Below are 695 nucleotides of genomic sequence, written 5' to 3' on the forward strand. Positions count from 1 at the left end.
GATTACAATGGCAAATGTACATACAACATGAGATTCTCTGTATTATCTGAGCCAAAGTAATTTTTGAAAGTGCAAATTTCTTAGAGAAGATGTTGGCTAGAGAGCCATTAGAATTGGAGAATTACAGAAAATGTGATTTCATTTTACATCACTGACTGCAAAACCTGTAGACTTGATTTCATCCTCTTTCAACCTAATGAGGTTGGTATAATTTTTGTCATTTCTCAGTTTAGGAAGCTGACCTTTCACAGTTTAAAAAGGAGGTAAGTAGTGCTCACTTCGGCAGCACATACACTAAAATTGGAACAATACAGAGAAGATTAGCATGACCCCTGCTCAAGAATGACATGCAAATTCGTGAAAGTGTTCCATATTTTAGTATCGATACCAAGGGGGAAGGGGGGTGGCATGAATTGGGAGATTGTGATTGACATATATACATGACTGATACTATGTATGGAAATAGATAACTAATGAGATAACTGTATAGCACAGGGAACTCTACTCAATGCTGTGTGGTGACCTAAATGGGAAGGAAATCCAAATAAGAGGGTATATATGTGTATGTGTAGCTGATTCACTTTGCTGTACAGCAGAAACTAACACAACATTGTAAAGCAACTATACTCTAATAAAAATTAATTTTAAAAAATAAATAAATAAAAAGGAGGTAAGTAAATTCCTTAGTATCACCC

General features: G+C 35.1%; 1 non-coding gene across 1 annotated transcript; it reads left to right on the forward strand.

Annotated features, from left to right (window-relative positions):
• The first annotated feature begins 270 nt into the window (after positions 1 to 270).
• LOC112063792 (U6 spliceosomal RNA) lies at positions 271 to 377 on the forward strand. Its single transcript, XR_002891179.1, has one exon. It is a non-coding gene; the product is annotated as a U6 spliceosomal RNA (small nuclear RNA).
• Positions 378 to 695: the final 318 nt, after the last annotated feature.

The sequence above is a fragment of the Physeter macrocephalus genome, chromosome 10 (genome assembly GCF_002837175.3).
Source record: "Physeter macrocephalus isolate SW-GA chromosome 10, ASM283717v5, whole genome shotgun sequence".
NCBI lineage: Eukaryota > Metazoa > Chordata > Mammalia > Artiodactyla > Physeteridae > Physeter > Physeter macrocephalus.